This window comes from Elephas maximus, chromosome 4 (assembly GCF_024166365.1).
Source record: "Elephas maximus indicus isolate mEleMax1 chromosome 4, mEleMax1 primary haplotype, whole genome shotgun sequence".
Lineage (NCBI taxonomy): Eukaryota > Metazoa > Chordata > Mammalia > Proboscidea > Elephantidae > Elephas > Elephas maximus.
In genome coordinates, this window is record NC_064822.1 from 102,987,313 (window position 1) to 102,996,976 (window position 9,664).

The following is a 9,664-nucleotide window of genomic DNA, read 5'->3' on the forward strand; positions in this document are numbered from 1 at the left end:
TATTAGAGGGCCACCAAGATTCCCTTTGGACTAGAATCAGAATAGTAAATGGGCTGCAATGACTTGCTAGGTTGATGTTGTGAAACATTTGTGGCACTTGGGTATGGGTCTCTCTCTGGATTGAAACTGACCAGAACAGTCTAAACACTATTGGCAGCTTGATTTAACTTTAGGAAAGCTTCTTATCTACCCAACCATACTCTCTTCCCCAGCCCTTACATTATCCGAAGTCCATTATTTCCTTCTCCCTCTTCCCTGGCCCTTTCAAAACCCAGGTAGTCTAATCACAGCAAAAGAAAGCATCCTAAGCCAAACAGACCTAATTGCAAACTTGGTAAATCACTCATCCATTCTCAGGCCAGTGATTAAAAATATGGTTTAGTGAGTTTCCACTTAAAGACCCTGTGGCCCTTTGTTTCAGAGGAGTTCAGTTCAGACTTAGTTCTGGCCTCTCTCCTCTATTGCAGTACAATTAGAATAAAGTCATCCCTCCCTGTTTAACATTGTCTGGTGCAAGTTCTTTGGCAAAACAAATACCTATCTGACCTTCCCACTTCTGCACAACCTCTGGATCTCATCTAGACACTACCTGACTAATATATCATTTATCATCAGTTTTCCCCACTAAAATGTAAGCTCCATGAGGACAGATCCAGGGTTTGAGCGTAAAACCATTGTCTGCAAGCATCTTTAGCTCTAGCTGGGATAGGATGACCTCCGGAGAGAGAGGGAGTATGTTCCATACTGGAACAGCCTCCACTAGCCACTAACATTAAAGTTTCTGACACAGGGTAACTGTCTGGCTATTTCACCTCATCTAATAATATGAGCTGGAATCGACTCGAGAGCACTAGGTTTTTTTTTGGGTAACATAGGCAGGCTGAGTTTCTGGATATGTCTTAGTTGGTTGAAGTCAATGATTCTAAGCTCCAGACCAGCAGAAGCATAATCTGGAAACTTATTAGAAATGCAAACACTTGAGCATCACCCCAGACCTACAGAATCAGAAACTCTGAGAGTGGGACCAAGCAACCTGTGTTGTAACAAGCCCTCCAGGTAATTCCGAGGCTTGCTAAAGTTTAAGCACCATTGTTCTAAGCTGTGGAGGTCCAAGAACAGCATTTCTTAAAGAATGGCCTGCATGACTCAAAGCCTGGATGGCTTCCATGGGCTCATTTATGTCAACTAGGATCAGTTTCTTGAGAAAACTAGCTCAGGTAAGAAGCCACAGGTGACAAGATGACCCCTACTTCAGGTTAAAGGTACACTTTCAAGTTTTGCTTAGGGCAGAGGTAAAAAACAAACAAAAAAACTCTTCAGCTGAAGTATGCAGCCTCAGTCTTGGGCAAGATAAACTTTTTCTTTCCTTGAAAAAGTAAGCTTTGTGGGATATTAGATATAATCATTGTGTAAGACAATCCTGGGAGTCTTCCGCTTTAGATCCACTAACACCTTATCGCGCATAAGGAAGAAGCATTAGCTGTTTAGTAAGTATATGGTCTAAGCAATATAACTCTAGGCTCTTAAATACTTTTTCCCAGACAGAGTAGGATGGCCCAAGAGGATATAAAAGATCGTCTCTATTAATGGAAGATGACAGAAGTGTACCACAGGTCCACTCGTATCCTTGCATTTTTAACTGGCCAAATAGCATCTGCAAGGCTATTTTTTCCCACTCAATGTTCTTCCCAATTTAGCTGAAGTTATAAGAGCCCTGAAAGGTTCAGTTTCGTGAGACTCCAGTTTTGTGAAGCAGGACCTACAAGTCTGGGATCTCACGAAGTCAGTGTTGAATAGTGACTGCGTTCTTGGTAGAGGTGGAGCTCCCACTGATTTTCCTTCAGCAAGAGTACAGTCCTTGGATTGCTACAAAATAATAGTGTCTACATGTGGAGGATCTTGTCTCTAACACAAAAAGCAAGCACACCTGCTTGGAAGAAACTTGGGCTCTGGGCAGCAGTCATCATCTATACCTATCAGTCACACAATCAACGTTGGGGTAACTCTGCATCCTAGTCTGCATAAACTACCTGAGTGTAAACGTTCTTGTCAAAGGAACAGAAAGAGTAGCAGGGGGCATGGACAATGCTGGTGGCAGATAGCCTAGATGAAGCGAAGAATATGATACCAAGGTCTTATGCTTCCAGGGAGAAGCTGTAGGCACAGGGGGCAGATAGGTGAGAAATTAATCTCTTGACATGCTCCCCCATTTGCAGCTCAGTAAGAAGTGGTCTCAAGAGTTACTGGTTACCAGCGCCAAGATGGCAGAATAGACAAAGATGCTTCCGGCAAGCCCGCTTTACAACAAAGACCTGAAAAAACAAGTGAAACGAGTATATTTGTGACAAGCTGGGAGCCCTGAGCTTCAAAGGCAAGCTTAGAAAATGAACAGAGGGGCCGGGGGAGGAAGAGACTGTTCAGAAGAGGAGAGGAGTTACCAGACCTGAATTGTAGGGAACCCTCAGGCACCATTCCCAGAGCTTCCAGCCTTCAGCCGCAGTTTCCTCAGGGAGAAGCAGCCAGCCACACAGCCTACTCACACCTCCGGAACCTGAGAATGGTGCTCTTGGCAAAAGCTAAGTACCTGCATATATTTTACTGTGCCCCCCCAACCCCAAGCTGGCTTCAGAGGCTGAATTCCCTGGGCCTGACATAGGCACTGTTGAGCACATAGAGCCATCCTCCTGGCCTTGGGGAAGGAAAAAATTTGCAATTGGGGGAAAAGATAATTTTCTAGCTCCACTAACCGGGGGAGCACAGGACAGAAATGGCTCCTGTAGAGGCATAAACCGTCCGTGGACCTTGAGCACCTTTCCCTTCTGCATGGACCTGTGTGGGCCTATTTCGGGAGAAAAGGCCCTTGTTGGCAGACTCCACCCGTTTCAGCTGTGTGGAGGAAAGGTGGGTGTTTGATGTTTGACATTGCTTTGCCTATTAAACAAGGTCCTCACCTACCCACATCAGGGATCTAAGGACTAGTAGCTCCATTCAGGTCACCCAGCCACCCATGACAGGGGCCCAAAGATAACTTGTACCTCCCGGTCCTTACAACTTAAAACTTTGGGTGCCCATGGTCCGTCTGCAGAGCCCACCCACCTGCACGCTCTAGGGAACAGGGACACGCTTTCCTCAGAGACACTCAGGGGTCAGTTCTCAGCCCCCTGCCTTGTTCAGAGCGTGACCTCCTGCTGCAATCAGATACCGGCATATACGCCAATCACCCCTGCCCTTTTAAGACTGTAGGACAGAGCCTGTAACACACAGGCCTGTAACACAAAAATATAGTCTGCCAAGAATAATATATCCAGCAAAACTGTCTCTTAAATATGAAGGTGAAATTAAGATATTTCCAGATAAACATAAGTTTAGGAAATTTGTAAAAACCAAACCAAAACTACAAAAAATACTAAAGAGAGTTCTTTGGTTAGAAAATCAATAATATCAGGTATCAACCCAAGACTGGAACACTGGGCAGAGCAACCAGAAGTCAACCCAGACAGGGAAATCCAAAAAAACAAAGCAAGATTATATTTAAAAAAAGCCCCAAACAGGGTACCAGCGATGTTATTATATAAAAGAAGACAACATTAAAATAATAAAGAGGGACTAAGAAATGTAATCATACACCTTCCATATGGAGAGGAACATATGGTGATACAAAGAAATAAAAGTTAGGTTTAAATGTAGAAAAATAGGGTAAATGATAAGGTAAGCACAAAGGAGACAAGGTATCCTCTTCATCAAAATAAAATACAAGAAAAAAATAGAGACTCAGCAGAAACAAAATCCACAACAACAAATATGACGAAAGGACAATATATAATCTACTCAGCACATAAAATTAAGTGGGGAAAAGAAACTGTCAACAACACACAAAAAAAGACATCAAAATGATAGCACTAAATTCATAAAAAAAAAAAATGCATACCTATCCATAATTACCCTAAATGTAACTGGACTAAATGCACCAATAAAGAGACAGAGACTGGCAGAATGGATTAAAAAAAAGATCCATCTATATGCTGCCTACAAGAGACACACCTTAGACTGAGAGACACAAACAAACTAAAACCCAAAGGATGGAAAAAAACCAACAAGCAAACAACAATCAAAAAACAGCAGGAGTAGCAATATTAATTTCTGACAAAATAGACTTTAAAGTTAAATCCATCATAAAGGATAAGGAAAGGCACTATATAATGATTAAAGGGACAACACACCAAGAAGATATAACCATGTTAAATATTTATGCACCCAATGACAGGGCTGCAAGATACATAAAACAAACTCTATCAGCATTGAAAACTGATATAGACAGCTCCACGATAATAGTAGGAGAATTCAACACACCACTTTCAGTGAAGGACAGGACATCCAGAAAGAAGCTCAATAAAGACACGGAATATCTAAATGCCACAATCAACCAACTTGACCTCACAGATATATACAGAACACTCTATCCGACAGCAGCCAAGTATACTTTCTTTTCTAGTATACATGGAACATTCTCTAGACCAGACCACATATTAGGTCATAAAGCAAGCTTTAGCAAAATCCAAAACACTGAAATATTACAAAGCATCTTCTCTGAACATAAGGCCATAAAAGTGGAAATCGATAACAGGAAAAGCAGGGAAAAGAAATCAAACACTTGGAAACTAAACAACACCCTGCTCAAAAAAGACTGGATTATAGAAGACATTAAGGATGGAATAAAGAAATTCGTAGGATCCAATGAGGATGAAAACACTTCCTATCAGAACTTTTGGGACACAGCAAAAGCAGTGCTCAGAGGTCAATTTATATCAATAAATGCACACATACAAAAAGAAGAAAGGGCCAAAATCAAAGAATTATCCCTGCAACTTGAACAAATAGAAAGAGAGCAACAAAAGAAAACCTCAGGCACCAGAGAAAAACAAATAATAAAAATAAGAATAGAACTAAATGAACTAGAAAACAGAAAAACAATTGAAAGAATTAACAAAACCAAAAGCTGGTTTTTTGAAAAAATCAACAAAATTGATAAACCACGGGCCAAACTGACAGAAGAAAAACAGGAGAGGAAGCAAATAACCCGAATAAGAAATGAGATGGGCGATATTACAACAGACCCAACTGATACTAAAAGAATCATATCAGATTACTATGAAAAATTGTACTCTAACAAATTTGAAAACCTAGAAGAAATGGATGAATTCCTAGAAACACACTACCTACCTAAAGTAACAGAAACAAAGGTAGAACAACTAAATAGACCCGTAACAAAAGAAGAGATTGCAAAGGTAATCAAAAAAATCCCAACAACAACAACAACAACAACAAAAAAAGCCCTGGCCTGGATGGCTTCACTGCAGAGTTCTACCAAACTTTCAGAGAAGAGTTAACACTACTACTACTAAAGGGATTTCAGAGCATAGAGAGGGACGGAATACTCCCAAACTCATTCTATGAAGCCAGCATATCCCTGATACCAAAACCAGGTAAAGATACCACAAAAAAAGAAAATTATAAACCTATGTCTCTCATGAACTCAGATGCGAAAATCCTCAAGAAAATTCTAGGCAATAGAATTCAAGGACATATCAAAAAAGAATTCACCATGACCAAGTGGGATTCATACCAGCTTTGCAGGGATGGCTCAACATTAGAAAAACAATTAATGTAATCCACCATATAAATAAAACGAAACACAAGAATCACATGATTTTATCAATTGATGCAGAAAAGGCATTTGACAAAGTTCAACAGCCATTCATGATAAAAACTCTCAGCAGAACAGGAGTAGAAGGAAAATTCCTCAACATAATAAAGGGCATTTATACAAAGCCAATAGCCAACATCATCCTAAATGAAGAGAGCCTGAAAGCATTCCTCTTCAGATCAGGAACCAGACAAGGATGCCCTTTATCACCGCTCTTATTCAACATTGTGCTGGAGGTCCTAACCAGAGCAATTAGGCTAGATAAAGAAATAAAGGGCATCCAGATTGGCAAGGAAGAAGTATGAATATCTCTATTTGTACATGACATGATCTTATACACAGAAAACCCTAAGGAATCCTGAAGAAAACTACTGAAACCAAGAGTTCAGCAGAGTATCACGATACAAGATAAACACACAAAAATCAGTTGGATTCCTCTACACCGACAAAAAGAACATCAAAGAGGAAATCACCAAATCAATACCATTTACAGTAACCCCCAAGAAGATAAAATAATTAGGAATAAATCTTACTAGAGATGTAAAAGACTTATACATAGAAAACTACAAAACACTTCTGCAAGAAACCAAAAGAGACCTACATAAATGTAGAAACATACTTTGCTCATGGATAGGAAGACTTAACATTGTAAAAATGTCTATTCTACCAAAAGCCATCTTTAGATTTAATGCAATTGCAATCCAAATTCCAACATTTTTTAATGAGATGGAGAAACAAATCACCAAATTCATATGGAAGGGAAAGAGGCCCCGGATAAGTAAAGCATTACCGAAAAAGAAGACCAAAGTGGGAGGTCTCACTCTACCTGATTTTAGAACCTATTATACCACCACAGTAGTCGGAACAGAACTGAGAATCCAGACATAAATCTATCCACATATGACCAATTGATATTTGACAAAGGCCCCAAATCAGTTAAATGGGGAAAAGACAGTCTTTTTAACAAATGGTGCTGGCGTAACTGGATATCTGTCTGCAAAACAATAAAACAAGACCCACACCTCACACCGTGCACAAAAACAAACTCAAAATGGATCAAAGACCTAAATATAAAATCTAAAACAATGAAGATCATGGAAGAAAAAATAGGACAATGCTAGGAGCCCTAATACATGGCATAAACAGTACACAAAACATTACTAACAATGCAGGAGAAAAACTAGATAACTGGAAGCTCCTAAAAATCAAACACCTATACTCATGCAAAGACTTCACCAAAAGAGTAAAAAGACTACCTACAGACTGGGAAAAAGTTTTTAGCTATGACACTTCCGATCAGCGCCTGATCTCTAAAATCTACGTGATACTGCAAAAACTCAACTACAAAAACACAACCCAATTAAAAAGTGGGCAAAAGATATGAATAGACACTTCACTAAAGAAGACATTCATGAAGCTAACAGATACATGAGGAAATGTTCATGATCATTAGCCATTAGAGAAATGCAGATCAAAACTACAATGAGATTTCATCTCACTCCAACAAGGCTGGCATTAATCTAAAAAACACAAAATAATAGATGTTGGAGAGGCTGTGGAGAGACTAGAACACTTATACACTGCTGGTGGGAATGTCAAATGGTACAACCACTTTGGAAATCGATTTGGCGCTTCCTTAAAAAGCTAGAAATAGAGCTACCATACGATCCACCAATCCCACTCCTTGGAATATAGCCTAGAGAAAAAATAGCCTTTACACAAACAGATACATGCACACCCATGTTTACTGCAGCACTGTTTATAATAGCAAAAAGATGGAAGCAACCAAGGTGCCCGTGAACAGGTGAATGGATAAATTATGGTGTATTCACACAATGGAATACTACACATCGATAAAGAACAGTGAAGAATCTGTGAAAGTTTTCATAACATGGAGGAACCTGGAAGGCATTATGCTGAGTGAAATTATAAGAACTCAAGAAATAGTTTAAATAGAGAAGAAAATAGTCTTTGATGGTTATGGGGGGGTTGGAGAGGGGTATTCACTAATTAGATAGTAGTTAAGAACTACTTTAGGTGAAAGGAAAGACAACACAGAATACAGGCGAGGTGAGCATAACTGGACTAAACGAAAAGCGAAGAAGTTTCCGGAATAAACTCAATGCTTAGAAGTCCTGCGTAGGAGGGGCAGGGGTTTGGGGACCATGGTTTCAGGGGACATCTAAGTCAATTGGCATAATAAAGTATTTTAAGAAAACGTTCTGCATTCCACTTTGGAGAGTGGAGTCTGGGGTCTTAAACGCTAGCAAGCGGCCATCTAAGATGCATCAATTGGTCTCAACCCACCTGGGTCAAAGGAGAATGAAGAACACCAAGGACAGAAGGCAATTACGAGCCCAAGAGACATAAACCAGAGACTCCATCAGCCTGAGAGCAGAAGAACTAGATGGTGCCCGGCTACAACTGATTACTGCCCTAACAGGGAACACAGCAGAGAGCCTCTGAGGGAGCAGGAGAGCAGTGGGATGCAGACCCCAAATTCTCGTAAAAAGACCAGACTTAATGGTCTGACTGAGACTACAAGGACCCTGGTGGTCATGACCCCCAGGCCTTCTTTTAGCCCAGGACAGGAACCATTCCCAAAGCCAACTCTTCAGATAGGGATTGGACTGGACAATGGGATAGAAAAAGATGCTGGTGAAGAATGAGCTTTTTGGATCAAGTAGACACTTGAGACTATGTTGGCATCTCCTGCCTGGAGGGTAGATGAGAGGGCAGGGGGGTTAGAAGCTGGCAGAATGAACACAAATAGAGAGAGTGGAGGGAAGGAGCAGGCTGTCTCATTAGGGAGAGAGCAATTAGGAGTATACAGTAAGGTGTATATGGGTTTTTGTGTGAGAGACTGACTTGATTTGTAAACTTTCACTGAAAGCACAATGAAAATTAAAAAAAAAAAGAAAAATCAAAAGATGTATTACATTGGGCAAATCTGTTGTAAAAGTGTTAAAAAGCAAAGATGTCGCTTTGAGGACTAAGATGTACCTGACCCAGGCCATGTTGTTTTCAGTGGGCACGTATGCATGCAAAAGCTGGACAGTGAATAAAGGACCAAAGAAGAAAGAAGAATTAATTCCTTTGAGTTGTGCTGTTGGTGAATAATATTGAATATAGCATGGACTGTCAAAAGAATGAACAAATGTGTCTTGGAGGAAGTACACCTGGAATGCTGCTTAGAGGCAAGGATGATGAGACTTCATATCACACACTTCAGACACATTATCAGGAGGGACCAGTCCCTGTAGAAGGACATCATGCTTGGTAAAGTGGAGAGCTGGCAAAAAAGGAGGAACCTCAACGAGATGGATTGACACAGTGGCTGCAACAATGGGCTAAAGTATAACAACGATCATGAGGGTGGCACAGGACCGGGCAGTGTTTTCTTCTGTTGTACACAGGGTCACTATGAGTTGGAACCAGCCTGATGGCACCTAACAACAATGACAATAGACATGAAGTGTTATTTTATTGTGGTTTTGATTTGCAATTCCCTGATAACATTTGGAAGGTCCGTAGGTGTTGCAAACAGTTTGTGCATGACTTCTAATCCATAGATTGTTGTTCAAATCCACCCAGAGGTACCATGGAAGAAAGGCCTGGCAATGTGCTCCCACTAAGATTACAGCAAAGAAACTCCTGTGGAGCAGTTTTACTCTGTAACACATGTGGTTGCCATGAGTGGGAATCGACTCTACAGGAACAGATTTGATTTGGTTTTGTTTTAGTGACATTTGATACTGAGCATCTTTTCATAAGCTTATTTTCCATCTGTATATTTTCTTTGGTGAGGTGCCTGTTCAAATCTTTTGCCCTTTTTTTTTTAAATTGGGTTATTTTTATTATTTAGTTGCAAAATTCTTTCTATATTCTCGATACCAGTCCCTTATCAGATATATGATTTGCAAATATTTTCTCCTGTGGGTTGTCTTTTCATTTTCTTGA